This window comes from Papio anubis, chromosome 20 (assembly GCF_008728515.1).
Source record: "Papio anubis isolate 15944 chromosome 20, Panubis1.0, whole genome shotgun sequence".
NCBI lineage: Eukaryota > Metazoa > Chordata > Mammalia > Primates > Cercopithecidae > Papio > Papio anubis.
This window is the reverse complement of record NC_044995.1, coordinates 18,675,129-18,692,863: the sequence shown is the minus strand read 5'-3', so window position 1 is coordinate 18,692,863 and position 17,735 is coordinate 18,675,129. Positions and strand designations below refer to the sequence as shown.

The 17,735-nt window shown below is 49.2% G+C and overlaps 1 protein-coding gene across 4 annotated transcripts in view; it reads left to right on the top strand.

The window, feature by feature from the left end:
- SIPA1L3 (signal induced proliferation associated 1 like 3) overlaps positions 1–17,735 on the top strand; it is a 308,537-nt gene that overhangs the window by 9,005 nt on the left and 281,797 nt on the right. The window contains exon 1 of one of the 4 annotated variants that reach the window (XM_031659500.1): positions 15,556–16,533. The exons of the other annotated variants lie outside the window; for them this stretch is intronic. The gene's annotated coding sequence lies outside the window, so the exon portion shown is untranslated. Of the gene's footprint in view, positions 1–15,555; positions 16,534–17,735 lie in introns of those variants that run through there. 4 annotated transcript variants of the gene reach the window in all.

Here is a 17,735-nt window from a genome sequence, read left to right as displayed (position 1 = left end):
AGTGGGTGCTTTTAAGACTAAAAATATTGGGTGGGCATGGTGGCTCATGCTTGTAATCCCAGCACTTTGGGAGGCTGAGGTGGGAGGATTACTTCAGGCCAGAAGTTCACGACCGGTCTGGGCAACATAATGAGACCCCATCTCTGCAAAACAAAAAGTTTTTGTTTTTGAGACAGATTCTCACTTTATTGCCCAGGCTGAGGTATAGTGGTGTGATCATATCTCACTGCAGCCTCTGCTTCATGGGTTCAGATGATTATCCTGCCTTAGCCTCCCCAGTAGCTGGGATTCCAGGTGCCTGCCACCACACTCGGGTAAGTTTTGTATTTTTAGTAGAGACAAGTTTTCACCATATTGGCCAGGCTGGTCTTGAACTCCTGACCTCAGGTGATCCTCCCACCTTGGCCTCCCAAAGTGCTGGGATTACAGATGTGAGCTACTGCATCTGACCTCATCTCTGCAAAAAATTTTTAAATTAGCCAGGCCTGGTGATGTGCACCTATACTTTCAGCTACTCAGGAGGCTGAGGTGAGAGGGTCACTTGAGCCTAGGCACTCCCACACCTTGAGTCCTGGAGATCAAGGCTACAGTGAGCTATGATCACACCGCCTGTCTCTTTAAAAAAAAAAAAAAAAAAAAAGACTGGAAGTATGGCGAGCATCTTTCATCTGTCCATCTGTGAAACATTTCTTCACCTACCCTGTGTGCCAGGCTCCATGCTTGACACTGACAGTATAAAGTTGAGTAAGACACTGGTTCTCAAAGGCCCACAGCAGTGCTGTCCAGTAGAAATATAATGTGGGGCCGAGCGCGGTAATCCCAGCACTTTGGGAGGCTGAGGCAGGCAGGTTACTTGAGTTCAGTTCGAGACCAGCCTGGCCAACATGGTGAAACCCCATCTCTACTTAAATACAAAAATTAGCCGGGTGTGGTGGCACGTGCCTGTTATCCCAGCTACTTGGGAGACTGAGTCAGAGAATCACTTGAACCCTGGAGGTGACGGTTGCAGTGAACTGAGATTGTGCCACTGCACTCCAGCCTGGGCAACAGAGCAAGACTCCTTCTCCAAAAAAAAAAGAAAGAAAGAAATATAATGTAGGCCACTGATGAGGCTCATATATGTAATTAAAAATTTTCTAGTAGCCATATTTTAAAAAGTAAAAGGAAGGAGAAAAGTAATTTTAATAATGTATTTTATTTCATCTAAAACATAATTTCAATGTGTAATCAATATAGAAATTATTAGTGACCTATTTTACATCCTTTTTTTCACATTAAGCCTTTGACATACAATATGTATTTTACACTTTCAGCACATCTCAGTTTGTACCAGCCATGTTTCAAGCGTTTGGTGGCTACATGTGGCTAATGGCTACCACGTCGGACAGCACGGGCCAAGGGTATGAGATTCACGTGTAAATCAAAGGCGGTAGTTCACTGACAGATCAGACATGCCACCCCTGTTTTATCTTGGTGGAGAAGGGCAGATGTATGATGAAAAGCAGGTTTATCACAAGCAATTATAGCTAACCAAAGAGCTACTGTCCATCAAACTTGCTGTATGTGCCTGGCACTGTGCTTTGTGTTGGTGGGTGTTACCTGTGTTTGGAGGTGCCAGGGACTATGATTATTCCCATTTCACAGTTGAGGAAGCTGAGATAAGGCAACGAGAGGTCACTTGCTGAAAGTTGGGAAGTGACAGAGGCAGCATTTGAGCTCAGGTACAGAGTGTATACTTTTAAACCTGTTTTATATGCTGCATTGGAGGGTGTTTAAGGGGGATAGGGTCTGAGTTTTGAGCAATGAAAACCATAGGAGGGACTTGTTGCACAAAATCGATTCTCAGGCTGGTGGTAGAAGATCATACCTGTAATCCAACATTTTGGGAGGCCCAGGAAGGAGGATCGCTTAAGCCCAGGAGTTTGAGACCAGCCTGGGCAACAAAGCAAGACTCCATCTCTACAAAAAATTAAAAAATTAGTTGGGTGTGGTGGCATGTGCCTGTGGTCCCAGCTACATGGACGGCTAAGGTGGGAGGATTGCTTTAGGCCAGGAGGTCAAGGCTGCAGTGAGCCGTGATTGTGCCACTGCACTCCAGCCTGGGTGACAGGGCAAGACCCTTGCTCAGTAAAAAAAAAGAAGTCCCAAATTTTCAGCGTTGATCTCTAGGTTTACGTTGGTGCTGGGGTACTGGTTTGAGAACTAAATGATTGAGAGGTCCACTCCTTAAATTGACCTCTAGGTTGGCTGGAACCTGGAACCTTACCTCCCAGGAAAGAGGGATTTTGGGGAGTTGGGAGGGGTGTGGGCAGGGAGACTGAGGAAGGCAATGAAAGGTCTTGGCCTGTTTGAAAGCTCATTTCTTTTTTTTTTTTGAGACAGAGTCTCGCTCTGTCGTCAGGCTGGAGTGCAGTGGCGCCATCTCAGCTCACTGCGACCTCCGCCTCCCAGGTTCAAGTGATTCTCCTGCCTTAGCCTCCCGAGTAGCTGGGACTACGGGTGTGTACCACCACACCCAGCTAATATTTGTATTTTTAGTAGAGATGGGGTTTCACCATGTTGGCCAGGATGGTCTTGATCTCTTGGCCTCATGATCCACTTGCCTTGGCCTCCCGAAGTGCTAGGATTACAGGCGTGAGCCAGTGCACCTGGCCTGAAAGCTCATTTCTAAACTGCTGCTTTGGGGCCAGGCATGGTGACTCATGCCTATAATCCCAGCACTTTGGGAGGATGAGGAGGGAGGATCACCTGAGGTCAGGAGTTCAAGACCAGACTGGTCAACATGGTGAAACCCCATCTCTACTAAAAATAGAAAAAAATTAGCCAGGTATGTGGTGGGTACCTGGAATCCCCGCTACTTGGGAGGCTGAGGCAGGAGAATCAATTTAACCCAGGAGGCAGAGGTTGCAGTGAGCCAAGATTGTACCGCTACACTCCAGCCTGGGCGACAGAGCGAGACTCAGTCTCAAAATAAATAAATAAATAAACAAACTGCTGCTTTGGAGGTGAAGCCTTTCGTGTGGCTGACTCTGGCCCTCATTGCTGTGTATGCAGGTGGGTGCTGTGGGCTCTGGTGGAGCAACAGCAGAGCTTAGTGTGTGAGTGCATCTTACCCTTGCCGTGCTCCAAAGACATTGCCAGTGGCTGGGGTGCAGGGAAGGGACATCACAGTGGTTTCCTCTGTTAACTCTATGAGGGTCGTGGTTCTAGACTCTTTGTTGGTCTCAGGTGCAGGATGAATCAGGGCAGGTGCTGGAGATTCTCAGCTGGTTCCTTTTCCCAGGTGGTGCTCACCACACTTATCTCCAACTGCTGGACAGTGCCTGGCATGTCAGAGATGCTCGGTAAGTCTCTGTTGAATTAATGATACGAGCCAGCATTCACTGAGCTCTTACTATGTAGGAGGCACTGTTCTGAGTGCTTCTCAGATAATACCTCATTGAATCCTTAGAACCACTCCTTGGGGTAGGTACTGTTGTTTTTCCCATGTCTCATCAGGGGAAACTGAGTTACAGAGAAGTTCAAGTCACAGAGCTGGTGAGTCTCAAATTCAGGATTCCTGTGCAAGACACTGGCTGCAGAGTCTAGGCTCTTAAACACTCACTGTGTGGTCTTTCCGTGAACGGACAGACGAACAGATGGGGCAGACAAGCAGGACCATTCTCACTAGTTCCAGCCTCCCCACTCCACATGTGGTTTCTGAGCCCCTGTGTTGGGGTGGGGGCCGCAACAGTTCCCAGGCCCCTTTGGGCCCTGAGGCTTTTTTTTTTTGAGACGGAGTTTCATTCTTGTTGCCCAAGCTGGAGTGCAATGGCGCGATCTCAGCTCACCGCAACCTCTGCCTCCCAGATTCAAGCAATTCTCCTGCCTCAGCCTCCCGAGTAGCTGGGATTAGAGGCATGTGCCACCACGCCCAGCTAATTTGGTATTTTTAGTAGAGACAGGATTTCTCCATGTTGGTCAGGCTGGTCTCGAACTCACGACCTCAGTTGATCCGCCTGCCTTGGCCTCCCAAAGTGCTGGGATTATAGGCAAGAGTCACTGCGCCCGGCTGGGCCCTGAGGCTTTAATACCCCTCTGGCCAGTGCTTCTTGGTTTGTAATTTTTTTTTTTGGAGACAGGGTCTCACTCTGTTACTCAGGCTGGAGTATAGTGGCACGATCATAGCTCCCTGCAGTCTCTACCTCCTGCGCTCAAGCGATCCCCCCGTCTCAGCCTTCTGAGTAGTTGGGACTACAGGTATGCGCAACCATGCCCAGCTAATTTTTAATTTTTTTTTGTAGAGATGGGATCTCTCTATGTTGCCCAGGCTGGTCTTGAACTCTTGGACTCAAGTGATCTTCCCTTTTTCCTCCCAAAATGTTGGGATTACAGGCATGAGCCCACCATACCTAACCTAAAAAGTCCCTATCTGTAAGATGCTCATGCTGAAATATCTAGGATTAAACTGTTAAGCTGTCTAGGATTTCCTTCAAAATAATACAGACAGGCGGAGAGAGCAGGGGCTCAAGTGTGCATGGGTGAATAAGAGATAAAATAAGATTGCCCGTGATTGGAACTATTGAAGCCGGACAGTGAGGGTTTATTATACTCTTTTTTTGCCTTGATGTGTTTGAAATGTATCCTCATGAAAAATTAAAAACAAGTACAACAAATTTCACCCAGCATTTGTGTATTTCAAGCTGAAGTGTACATACGGGGGAATTCCCTGCCTCTGCTCAGTCCACTTATATAATACAAATGTTTGCTTTTTTTTCCTCTATTATATCAGCCAATACTTGGCCCAATGCTTTGGAAGCCCCTTTGATAAAGCCATGTGTGGCAGCAGTGGGAACACCCGGCCAGGCCTCAGCAGCCCCGGCTTCTCTGAGCAGCAAACACCGTGGCACCGGCCTTCGAGTCGGTTTACTGAGGTCCCTCTTCCCTGAGATCTGTTTCCCACTAGCACCTGCCTGTGGGGCCCCTCCCACATTTTTTCCAAGGACTTGTTTCAACAAAAAGCCTCAGACCCTCCCCTCATGAGAGATGTACACAGATCTTCTGACACCCGGCCTTCGTCTGGTGGGTCTTTGTTGAGGCCCCACACGAACCGGAATCCAGTCTTTGGTGTGCCCACAACATCGCGGCAGGAGGCAGGAAACATGCCCCTTTCAGTTCTGACTCTGGACAAAAGAAGAAAAGGGGCAAGATGCAGCTTGTGACAGTGCCTGGGACCTGATGGTATTTCTCATCAAGCTAGCAGCTAGGCCTTTACGGCCGGCGTGCGCTCCCCGCTCCCATCACTGCGTTTGTGCCTTGGGGGTCTGGAACAACAGCACATGAGTATGTGGTGAAATTCTTACGTGGAGGTGGCAGGAAAAGAGGGGAGCGTTTGGGGGCTTCTCCTGATGGTGTGCTGCCTGGTGGGTAGAGATGGTTGATGGGAACAGGAGCGCTGGTTGGTCGGATCCTGCCAGTGCTGGCACCGTTTGTTGCATCTGATGGTGAGCTCTCTTCTCTGGTGCCCTGTTCTCTGTGCTGTGCTGTTGGTTTGCAGGGAGGAAGACAGGGGAAGTCCTGCACCCCCTCTAGCTTCCATAAACTTCCACCCCCAGCACCATCTTCATCTCTGTCCTTTTTCTTTCTTTTTTTTTTTTCTTGAGACAAGGTCTTGCTCTTTTTTTTCACCCAGCCTGAAGTGTAATGGCACGATCACAACTCACTGCAGCCTCAGACTCCTGGGCTCAAGTGATCCTCCCACCTCAGCCTCCCAGGAAGCTGGGACCACAGGCACATGCCACCACTCCTGGATAATTTTTTAATATTTTTGTAGAAACAGGCTCTTTCTATGTTGTCGTAGCTGGTCTCGAACTCCTGGCCTCAAGCAGTCCTCCTGCCTCAGCCTCCCAAAGTGCTGGGATCACAGGCATGATCCACCAAGCCTGGCCTCTTTTTCTTTCCCAGGCACTTTTTGCAGTTCTTTCAGTAGAGAGGCTTTCAGGTGAGTCTAATGTGGAGGGAATGTTGGGAGCTCTGTCTTCAGTATAGGTGGCTTGATTTGTGTATATTTCCCAGTGTGGACTGCATGTTGGATCTAAGGGCAGCAAACCCCAAATGCTGATGCCATGAATCTGACTTTTTTTTTTTTTTTTAGATGGAGTTTTGCGTTTTGCCCAGGCTGGAGTGAACTGGTACGAGCTCAGCTCACTGCAACCTCGGCCCCCCGGGTTCAAGCAATTCTCCTGCCTCAGCCTCCCTAGTAGCTGCGATTATAGGTGCCCGCCACCACGCCTGGCTAATTTTTGTAATTTGTTTTAGTACAGACGGGGTTTAGCCATGTTGACCAGGCTGGTCTCAAACTCCTGACCTCAGGAGATCCACCTACCTCAGCTTCCCAAAGTGCTAGGATTACAGGTGTAAGTCACAGAGCCTGGCCTTGATTTTTATTTTATTTTATTTTATTTTGAGACAGAGTCTAACTCTGTCGCCCAGGCTGGAGTGCAGTGGTGCGATCTCGGCTCACTGCAATCTCTGTCTCCTGGGTTCAAGTGATTCTGCTGCCTCAGCCTCCTGAGTAGCTGGGACTACAGGCACGTGCCACCACGCCCGGCTAATTTTTTGTATTTTTAGTAGAGATAGGGTTTCACCTTGTTAGCCAGGATGGTCTCGATCTCCTGACCTTGTGATCCACCCGCCTCGGCCTCCCAGAGTGCTGGGATTACAGGCCTGAGCCACTGAGCCCGGCCTTGATTTTTAAACTTATCAAGTCCTCAGTGAGGGGAGCATTGTTCTAGATACCAGGGTGCAGCCATGAGCAAAACAGACAAGAGTTCTCACCCTTCTGGGACTCACCTGAAGTGGAAGAGTCAGTCAACAAACAAGATAAAGAAGTAAAACATGCACCATGTCAGCTGGTGATAAGCGCGAGGCGGCAGAAATTAAACAGGGAAAGGGCCTAGGAAGCAGTCCTGCATGGCTTCACAACGGGGCTACGTTCTGAGAAATGTGTTGTTAGGCTGTTTTATTGTGTGAACCTCATGGAGTGTACTTGCTGCGAACCTACATGGCACAGCCGCCTCCACACCTAGGCGCTATGGGGTAGGCTGTCGCTCCTAGGCCACAAACCTGCACGCACGTGACTGCCCTGAATTCTGTGGGCAGTTGTAACACAATGGCAAATATTTGTGTAGCTAAACGTAGAAAAGGTGCAGTAAAAATATGGTATAAAAGATTTTTTAAAAGATGCACCTGTACAGGGCACTTAACCGTGGATGGAGCTTGCAGGACTGGAAGTTGCTCCGGGTGAGTCAGTGAGTGAGTGGTGAGTGAATGGGAAGGCTGGGACAGGACTGTACACCACTGTAGACTTAACGGACACTGTACATTTAGGCTACACTAAATTTATTTTACAAAATGTTTCCTCAATAATCAATTAACCGTAGCTTACTGTAACTTGTTTACTTTGTAAACTTTTAAATTTCTTAACTGTTTGGGTTTTTTTTTTCTTTTTTTTTGAGACAGAGTCTCGCTCTGTTACCCAGGCTGGAGTGCAGTGGCATAATCTCAGCTCACTGCAACCTCTGCCTCCCGGGTTCAAGCAATTCTTCTGCCTCAGCCTCCCCAGTAGCTGGGATTACAGGCACCCACCAACTGTAATCTGTTTGTCGTCGTTGTTTTTTTTTTGTATTTTTAGTAGAGACGGGGTTTCGCCATGTTGGCCAGGCTGGTCTCGAACTCCTGCCCTCTGGTGATCTGCCTGCCTCGGCCTCCCAAAGCGCTGGGCATGAGCCACCGTGCCCTGCCTTGACTCTGTGGTAATACCACTTAGCTTAAAACACACCTTATTCAGTTGTAGAAAAATATTTTCTTTATATCCTTATTCTGTAAGCTTTTTTCTATTTTTAAATTTAAAATGTTCTACTTTTATTTTTTTGATTTCTGAGCTGCTTTTAGTAAAAACTAAGACACAAACACATGAGCCTACGCCTCCCCAGGATCATTAGTATCACGGTTCCTCCTCCATCTCTTGTCCCCACTGGAAGGTCTTTGGGGGCAGTAACACACGTGAAGCTGTCACTTCCTATGATAGCAATGCCTTCTTCTGGAATAACTCCTGAAGGGCCTGCCTGAGGCTGTTTTACAGCTTTTTTTTTTGTATATAAGTAGAAGGAGCACGCTCTAAAATAACAATAAAAAGTATATATACAGCCCGGCCAACATGGCGAAACCCCATCTCTACTAAAAATACAAAAATTAGCCCGGCATAGTGACAGGAGCCTGTAATCCCAGCTGCTCGGGAGGCTGAGACAGGAGAATAGCTTGAACCCGGGAGGCAGAGGTTGCAGTGAGCTGAGATTGCGCCACTATACTCCAGCCTGGGCGACAGGGCTAGACTCTGTCTCAAAAAAAAAAAAAAAAAAAAAAAGTATATATAGTAAATATGTAAACCAGTAACATAGTCATTTATTATCCTTATCAAGTGTTATGTACTGTACACGGGCCGGGCGTGGTGGCTCACGCCTGTCATCCCAGCACTTTCGGAGCCTGAGGTGGGCGGATCACCTAAGGTCAGGAATTCTAGACCAGCCTGGCCAACATGGTGAAACCCTGTCTCCACTAAAAATACAAAAATTAGCTGGGCGACGTGACTTGCACCTGTAATCTGAGCTACTTGGGAGGCTGAGGTAGGGGAATTGCTTGAACCCAGGAGGCAGAGGTTGCAGCCTCGGCAATAGAGTAACACTGTGTCTCAAAAAAAAAAAAGTATTATGAACTGTACATGATTGTATATGTTACCTTGTCTTTTACATGACTGGAACCACAGTAGGTTTGTTTACACCAACATCACGACAAACAGGTGAGTAATGCATGACGTTCAGACCTCCCCGTGGCTGCAATGTTACTAGGCAAGAGGAATTTTTCAGCTCCATTGTCGTCTTATGTGACCACCCTTGTAAATGTGGTCCATCGTTGACTGAAACAGTGTTATGCAACACATGACTGCATTAAGGTGGAGGGTGTTGAAATTTTGGGAAGGGTGGCCAGACCTGAAGGAGGTGAGGGAGTGGGAACAGCCAGTGCAAAGGCCCTGAGGCGAGGGTCCTGGTAAGATTGAGGCCCACATGGCTGGAGCAGAGTGAGCGGGGGAGAGTCGGAGGAATGAGGGTAGAGAGGAGGTATTTGCAGATCTCTTAGGGACTTGCACAGGTTTGTCTTTTCTCTGATTGAGAAGGTAAGATTTTTCAGGGTTGATTACATTTTTTTTTTTTTTGAGACAGAGTCTCACTCTGTTGCCAGGCTGGAGTACAATGGCCCAATCTCAGCTCGCTGCAATCTGCGCCTCCCAGGTTCAAGTGATTCTCCTGCCCCAACCTCCTGAGTAGCTGGGATTACAGGCGCGCACCACCACGCCCAGCTAATTTTTGTATTTTTAGTAGAGACGGGGTTTCACCATGATGGCCAGGCTGGTCTCAAACTCTTGACCTCGTGATTCACCTGCCTTGGCCTCCCAAAGTGCTGGGATTATAGGCGTGAGCCACTGCGCCCGGCCGATTTATTACATTTTTGAAAAGTCTGACTAGTGACCACACGTTTATGGAACCAAAGCAACAAAAATAGGGCACCCAGTTCCCTTCCCAAGAGGCCACCGCCATTCCAGTTTCCTGCTGGCGACCAGTTCCTTGACATTATCTGAGGGAGTTTCCTGTCTTGTATTAGGTCGAACTGCCTGACAGTTGTGCTTTTGTGGGTCAAGAATGGTTGAATATTGGCAATTTTATGAGGTTCAGCCTCATAAAATGAGGCTCTCAGGAACATGAGGAATTTGGCCAAGGCTTTCCTGCCGTAAAGAGTTGGTAGTCCTCCCCCAGTTCCTCCTGCATCTCACCGTCCTCTTTCAGTGACAGGCCCAACAGTGCCTGTGACACCAGGGCGTGAAAACCCCTGCCCCAACTTGTAGCGTCAAACCGGGGCTTGCTATTAAGCCCAACAAGAGGCTGCCCCTTCCCACGGGGACCTCACCTGGCTTATGATGTTAGTCACTTTGCCTTTCTGCATCTTGGTACCACCAGTTTTGAAAGCACAGCTCCCAGAGGGAGGGGCACCCGCGGACTCTTGCTGGATGTTTGGTGTGGCTCACGTGGTGGGGATGCTCTCTGGAACTCGTGGGCATTCTGGATCAGTCACCAAGCACAGTAGCTGGCAGAGCACCCCGCTTGAGGTGTCTGTGGGAATCTGTGCTGGGACCAGGTGGCTCAGGCTTGGGGAGGAGGCCTGAGGAGCCGCGCACCTCCCTGTAGCGATGGGAGATTTGCAAGTCGTTGTGGAACCCTAGGGCACTCGTCTTGGTCCTGTGGGAGCGGGTGGGGGTGAAATAACCTTAAAGGAGATACGGTGCCAACTTTGGAAGAGCTCAGTCGGGAAGTTGTGCCAGTTGGTAAGCCTTTGGCTGCAAGCGGTAATAATAGCATCAGCAGCAACAACTGCAGCAGCAAGTAGGCAATGTATGTAGCGTCTGCTGCATGCAAGACTGTGCCAGGCCCTTCACATGAAGCCACTCCTTTAAGCCTCCCGACAGCCCTGGAAGATACTATTCTCCCTTTGCAGATGAGGCAACTAAATTTGAATAACTTGTTCAAGGTCAGGCAGCTAGAAAAAGGTGGTGATGTGATTTTTTTATTTTTTTAGATTCAGAGAATACATGTGCAGGTTTGTTACATGAGTATATTGTGTGATGCTGAGGTTTGGGGTACAGATCCTGTCACTCAAATAGTGAACAGAGTACCCAATAGGTAGATTTTCTTTTCCTTTTTTTTTGAGATGGAGTCTCGCTCTGTCGCCCAGGGTGGAGTGCAGTGGCGCAATCTCAGCTCAGTGCAACCTCCGCCTCCCAGGTTCAAGCAATTCTCCCTGCCTCAGCCTCCCGAGTATCTGGGACTACAGGTGCCACCCCCTCCCCCCTCCGCCCCACCATGCCTAGCTAATTTTTGTTTGTATTTTTTAGTAGAGATGGGGTTTCACCTTGTTGGCCAGGCTGGTTTTGAACTCCTGACCTCAGGTGATCAGCACTTGGCCTCCCAAAGTGCTGGGATTACAGGCGTGAGCCACCGCGCCCGGCCGGCAGATTTTCAACCCTTGCCCCGTTCCTTCTTGGCTTTTGGAATTTTCAGTGTCTATTGTTCTTGTGTGTGTGTGTGTGTGTGCGTGTGTGTGTGCGTGTGTGTGTGTGTATACCCAATGTTTAGCTCCCACTTAGAAGTAAGAACATGGAGTGTGTGTGTGGGTGTGTACCCCATGTTTAGCTCCCACTTAGAAGTAAGAACATGGGCTGTGTGTGTGTACCCAATGTTTAGCTCCCACTTAGAAGTAAGAACATGGAGTGTGTGTGTGTGGGGGTGGGTGTGGGTGTGTACCCAATGTTTAACCCCCACTTAGAAGTCAGAACATGGGCTGTGTGTGTGTATACCCAATGTTTGACTCCCACTTAGAAGTAAGAACATGAAGTGTGTGTGTGTGTGTGTGTCTGTGTGTACCCAATGTTTAGCCCCCACTTAGAACTAAGAACATGGGGTGTGTGTTTGTGTACCCAATGTTTAGCTCCCACTTAGAAGTAAGAACGTGGGATATTTGGTTTTCTGTTTCTGCATTCATTCACTTAGGATATTGGCCTCTAGCTACAGCCATGTTGCTGCGATAGACACGATTCCATTCTCGTTTAATGGCTGTGTAGTATTCCATGGTATATATATACCACATTGTCTTTATCCAGTCCACCGTCGACGGGCCTCTGGGTTGATTTCATGGCTTTGTGGGTGGATTCACATGCTATTGTGAATAGCGGTGCGATGAACATACGAGCGCAGGTGTTGTTTGGTAGAACCGTTCCTTTTCCTTTGGGTAGATACCCAGTAATGGGATTGCTGGGTCGAATGTTAATTCTATTTTTAATTTTTTGAGGAATCTTCAAAAGCCACTGCTTTCCCCAGTGGCTGAGCTAATTTACATTCCCACCAACAGTGTATCAGCATGGTGACGTGATTTGGATTCAGGCAGTCTGACTCCAGAGCTGTATCTTAACTCCAAAGCTCTGTGTGCTACTGCAGTGGTTTTCAAACCCCAGCAAGACCAGGCGCGGTGGCTCACATCTGTAATCCCAACACTTTGGGAAGCCAAGGCAGGTGGATCATTTGAGGCCAGGAGTTTGAGGCCAGCCTGAGCAGCATGGTGAAACTCCATCTCTACTAAAAATATAAAAATTAGCCGGGTGTGGTGGCACACACCTGTGGTCCCAGCTATTCAAGGGGGTGAGGCGGGAGAATCGCTTGAACCTGGGAGGCGGAGGTTGCAGTGAGCCAAGATTGCGCCACTGCACTCCAGCCTGGGCAACAGAATGAGTGAGACTCCGTCACAAAAAAACAAACAAAAAACCCTAGCAAGGATCAGAATCCCCAGAGGGCTAGGTAAAACAGAGATTGCTGGGCCCCACCTGATTCTGTAAGTTCCTGATTCTGTAAGTTCCTGATTCTGTAAGTCTAGATTGAGAATTTGCATTTTTGGTGACACTGGTGCCCTTAGTCCAGGAAGCACGTTTTGAGAACCACGAGCTACTGTAATAGGAAGCCCGAATGAAATTGGCCTGAAATAACGAGATTTATGATCTCATATAACAAGCCTGTAGGTAGGCAGCACAGGATTTGACTAAGCAGTTCCCCAATGCCTGCAGGGATCCCATTCCTCTCCTTCAAGCCACCCTGCCATCCATGGTGTGTCTCCTGGGTCCCTAGACTCCCTGCGTGGCCACAAGATGACTGCCAGGGCTCCAGTTGGCACACACTGACAGGGCCACATCCAGCAGCAGAAAGAGGGCATCTCTCACTCGCTGTGTATCTCTTTAAGAGTGAGGAAACCTTTCATTGATTCCCTGCCTCCCAGATTTCCCTCATATCTCATTGGCCAGCATTGTGATACGTGACCCTGCCCCAAGAAACCAGCCAAGGGCCAATTAGGATTGACCCTCTGGGGCTGGGGGCTGGGGGCTGGGGCCTGGGGCCTGGGGCCAGCGGCCAGCCTCTCCTGAAGTAGGTAGCACAGGGAGGAGAGTGGCTACAGGAATAAAATCAGAGTACCATTTAGGAAAGGACTGGGAAAGGGGGAGGGATATTGGGTAGGTAGACAATTGGATTTGCTGCAGAAATAAGTGGAACAGAGTGAAAACATAATGTCCATGCATTTTTGTCATCGTGCTTACCAACTTTGTTTTGTAATTACCTGAATCAGGACTTACCTTTTGTTCTCTAATCATGCCCAGCTTTGAAACTGTGTGCACAGAGTCCCTGTACCATAAGAACTCTGAATCTTATTGGAATACCAAGTATTTTGTCTGACAATTCAGGGAAACCTGAGTTGAGTGATGAGGCAGCAGTCTGAAGGTTAGAGTGCGCGGTCTTTTTTTTTTTTTTTTTTTTTTTTGAGACGGAGTCTCTGTCGCTCTGGCTGGAGTGCAGTGGCCAGATCTCAGCTCACTGCAAGCTCCGCCTCCTGGGTTCACGCCATTCTCCTGCCTCAGCCTCCCGAGTAGCTGGGACTACAGGTGCCCGCCACCTCGCCCGGCTAGTTTTTTATATTTTTTAGTAGAGATGGGGTTTCACCGTGTTAGCCAGGATGGTCTCGATCTCCTGATCTCGTGATCCCCCCATCTCAGCCTCCAAAAGTGCTAGGATTACAGGCTTGAGCCACCGCGCCCGGCCGAGTGCGCGGTCTTTGAGAGCACTCACTCTGCTCAGAAGCACCTGGGTCTCACTCCTTTCTCTGCTCCTGAATCCCTCCCCCCTCCTCCTTCCCCTCCATGCAAAGACTGAGTTTCCGCCTCTGAGGGTCGTCCTTGGATGAAAGGAGAGGATGCCTGTCAAGTGCTTACCCCCAGGGGCCAGCATATGGTAAGTGCCTAAGAATGTGGCCTCTGCTATTAACATATTAAATGTGACTTTTTATGTATGTATGTATTTGTTGTTTTTAAAGACAGTCTTGTTCTGTCACCCGCTAGAGTGCAGTGGTGTGATCGTGGCTCACTGCAGCCTCAACCTCCTGGGCTCAAGCAATCCTCCCGCCTCAGCCTCCCATGTAGCTGGGACCACAGGTGCATGCCACCATGCCTGGCTAATTTTTTAATCTTTCATAGAGACGAGGTCTCACTTTGTTATTCAGGCTGGTCTTGAACTCCTGGCTTCAAGTGATCCTCCCTCCTTGGCCTCCCGAAGTGCTGGGATTACAGGTGTGAGCCACTGTGCCCAGCATAAATGTGACTTGTAATAAATATATAGTTTGATGATCCTGCCCCCCCTCATCAAAAAAGAAAAAGAAAAAGAAAAAGAAAAACATCTGTGAAGAGTGACCATCCCTTTTGCAGACTGAAATTTCCTGAGGATACCTGTTGATACTGCTCGTGGCCACATTGTAAAGCCATTGCCCTTTGAGACTGCAAAAGGCTGAGAAATGCAGTGTGGATTCTGAGCCAGACTGCTGAGTGCAAGTTCTGGATCCATCTTGGGCTCCTTGTTTTACTTTGGGCAAGCCACTTAGCCTTGCATGTCTTAGTTTCCGTATCTGTAAGGTGGAGCTGGTAACGGTACTGTCCTCCTAGGTTGTTGGGAGGATTCGAATACATCAAAGCACGTGACATGCTTAGACCACTACAGCATCTGACCCAAAGCAGCGCTCAGTACAAGATATATCAGCTAATCTTTGAATATTCGGTGCCAGTTCATTCAGAGGGGACTATAAGCTCCCTGTGGGCAGGGTTTATGTGGTTTTTGTTTACTACTGTGTCCCAGTGCCTGACTCAGAATAGACATTCTGTTTATATTTGTGTGTGTGGATGAAAAGAAGCATGGTAAGCGCCTTTCTTAATTTCTTTTCCTTCAGCTGCCTGGAATTTAAACTCTGGCCATGAGCTGATTAGTCGGTATTGTGAAGGAATAAAGTGGACCTGTTTGACTCTGAGGGCAGCATGTGATAAGTGCAGCTGATAGTTGTTGAGCGTTTTTGTGAGCCACAAGCACAGTGCCCACCATAAAGATCTCACTTGGCCAGGCACAGTGGCTCATGCCTGTAATCCCAGCACTTTGGGAGGCCAAGGAGGGAGGATCGCTTGAAGCCAGGAGTTCAGGACCAGCCTGGACAACACAGTGAGACCCTTGTCTCTACAAAAATAATAATAAAGCTCTCACTGACTCCTCATCCCATTTCATAGATGAGGAAACTGAGGCCCAGTGGGAGCACCTGCTTCTCCTTGCAAGAGGAGATCTAAAGTACTGGTTAAGGCTAGGCACGGTGGCTCATGCCTGTAATCCCAGCACTTTGGGAGACCAAGGCAGGTGGATCACCTGAGGTTAGGAGTTCAAGACCAGCGTGGCCAACATGGTGAAACCCTGTCTTTACTAAAAATACAAAAAAAAAAAGTAGCTGGGTGTGGTGGCGCACGCCTGCAATCCCAGCTATTTGGGAGGCTGAGGCGGGAGAATTGCTTGAATCCAGAAGGTGGCGGAGGTTGCAGTGAGCCGAGATTGCATCACTGCACTCCATCCAGCCTGGGTGACCGAGCCAAACTCTGTCTCAAAATAAAATAAAATAAATAAATAAATAAATAAAGTAGTGATTAAAAACTGGAACCTTGGAGCCACTCTACTTGGGTTAGATCCCCACCCCAGCACTTTCTTCCTGTGTGACCTCTAGCCTGTGACTTGTTCGTTCAACTTCTCATCTGTAAAATAAGAATGCTGATAGTTTCTCCTTAGAGGGTCGCTGTGAGGGTTAGAAGAGAGAATTCATATGCAGTGCTTAGAACAGCCCCTTGTGCAGTGAGCATTCCTGTTGTGGTTGTTGTTATTAGCCAGCCGAAGCTGTTCGGTTGTGCTTCCAAAGCTGGCTGGAAGAGTCCAGCGACCGCGTTTAATCATTAAGCTGCATTGCCTCTGCGAGCTAGCGCCTCCTCTGCACGGGCCAAGGAGCCCGCCTTTGGATTGTACGGTTCTGAATGAAGCATCCAGGCGCAAGCTCAGGGCAGGGGATGGTGTGGGCACAAGTCCAGCCCTGGCTCGGTCAGTGAACAGGTGGCTGTGCCTGAATCCGAGGTAACAGGCGAGCCGCCTTTGTTACCTTTGAGCTTTCTCTCAAGTCCATTCAGACTCCTCAGACCACGTGTCTGATGAGTAAGGAGGCCTTTTCTTTCCCTCCCCCAGAGGGACTGTTGGCAAAACAGCTTTCTCTGGGAACGCGCCTGTTCACGACGGACCAGCCATCTCCTGGGGAACTCCGGTGGCTGGCGTGTTCCTGCGGCTGTTGAATAAGTCGCTGTTAGGAGCTGGCACGGCAGGTTCCCGTTTCCGCATTCCAGACACCCACAGCGGGCTGGGGGCGGGCACCACCGAGGTGGGCCTGGAGAGCCGAGGCAGGTGGCCTCGCCCTGGGAGGACCCGGGACAGGAGGAGCCCACCTGGGGCTCCCCTGACAGCCACCTGCCCACTTTGTGATGAGAGCCGTGTTCGGAGAGTCTTTCAGGTGAGCGATGTTCGTTAAATGTGGCAGTGACTTGCCAAGAAAGTTAATCATGTTTCTTCCTCTCCGGAGTTAGACAGTTGTTTTTTTTTTTGGTTTTCTTTTTTTCCCCCCTCTTCTCCCTGAAATGTTTACCTGTCTGCTCCTAACTGTGAAGAAAGAGTGGGCCGGGTGTTGAGGGACTGAGAAAAATGGAGGACATTTCTCCCGAGAGAAGGAATCGGTGACTCTTTCAGTGAGCTGAGCTCCTGCTGGATGCAGACTTCTGTGCCGGGGCTGGGGGCGATCCCAGCCCGGTGTAGACGAGCTCCGTGGTCTCGCCTGAGTCCCCTTTCCTCTCTGGGCCTCAGTTTCCTCTTCTTGTGAAACGGGAACTAGCAGCAGTGCCCAGTGAGTCATCTATGTAAAGTGCTTTAAGCCTGGGCACTGAGCGGTGCTCAAGTGTCCCCACCCCAACCCCAGGCCCCCATTTTCCCTGTGTGACCTTATCTGTGACCTCTCAGCTGCTTGCTTGCTGTACCCCAGCTACACAGGCCTCCTGCTGTCCTCCCTCAGAGACTTTGCCCTGGCTGTTCCCTCTGCCTGGAACACTTCCCCTAGAATCCCCAGTGCCGCCTCCCTCCTTCCCTCCCTCTTTCAAGTCTCTGTTCTGATGTCACCTTCTCCATGAGGCCTCTCTCCTTATTAAATTGCACCTTCTCCCTCACCCTCACCCTTACTCTTTACTTTATTTTTCTTCCTAGCATTTATTTCCACTCAGCGTGTTTTGTCTATGCTCTGCTTCCCAGCTCTAGGCTCCATAGAAGCACAGGCACTTTTGTGTCCATCCTTGTAGAACCGTTCCTGGCACATGGTAGATGCGGGCTAAATTATGATATGAATGAATTTTTATCAGGTGCAACATGGTCCAAGGATGGGTGGCCAGCCTTGTTTGGGGTTTGAGGAGGGTGTCAGCTTTTCCAGGAACCTGTGGCTGCGGGTGAGGAGGCATGCGCAGATGCCTCCCTCTGGTCACCCAGCAGCTCCCTGGCACCTGCCTGCAGCATCCAGCCCTCTGGCTTCTTGTCCCACAACCCCTGCAGTTTGTGCAGCCCAGGCCTGGTAGTGACTCCTCCGGGCAGCCTGGGTGCCTGTGGCATGGAACAGGAAAGCTTGGCCTAGTAAGTGGAGAGGATGTCAGGTTCATTTAGGTGGAGAAGGCTGTG